Here is an 819-nt window from a genome sequence, read left to right on the forward strand (position 1 = left end):
AGAGAGCTGGTATCTGTCACCTCCTTCATAATAATTCACCCCAAAATTTTATTTTTTCCCCATCTCCCTCAAGTGGTTTGAATGCTGTCTTGCTTTATTTTGATGATGAAGAAGATGCTTCGCAAAAAAAGTTGATGCTGTACTTTTTAAATGAATGGATGCAGAAATAAAATAAATAAATAATTAAATAAATAAAAACATTGGTAAAAACACCTTTCCAATATGTCTCATTAGTTAATGTTAATTAATGCATTAACTAACAATTAGCAATACATTCGTTACAGTATTTATTAATCTTTGTTAATGTTAGTTTTGTAACAATAAATGTAATGATTTTAATAATGTATTAGTAAAATGTGAAATTAAAATTGACAGATTAACACATGCTTTAGACTTTTTTTTTTTTTTTACTGTTAGTTCATGCTAACTAACACATTAGTTAACATGAGCTAACAGTGAAAAATACTTCTAAAGCATTTTTTTAATCTTTGTCTAGTGGAGCCTTACTGTAAAGTGATACCAAACAGTCTAAAAGAATGTATGCTATATTCCAAGCTGAATATGTTCTCCTTCGTCATAGTTTGAAATTACATGAGGACAGAATTTCCATTTTTGGATGAACTATTCCTTTTACTGTAACAGAGCAATAACTGAATGGCTGATGAATACCAAAATATATGTACCATTTAGTAAACTGACCAATAATTTCAACACAAATTTGATATTTTTATACATCTTGTTTAAACCTGGAACATCAAAGAGTCTAATACACATTTCACTACAGGTGCACTGTGTAATTTGTTGATGTTTAAATACTGT

Source organism: Sinocyclocheilus rhinocerous, unplaced genomic scaffold, assembly GCF_001515625.1.
Source record: "Sinocyclocheilus rhinocerous isolate Xijiao unplaced genomic scaffold, SAMN03320098_v1.1 scaffold887, whole genome shotgun sequence".
Classification (NCBI taxonomy): domain Eukaryota; kingdom Metazoa; phylum Chordata; class Actinopteri; order Cypriniformes; family Cyprinidae; genus Sinocyclocheilus; species Sinocyclocheilus rhinocerous.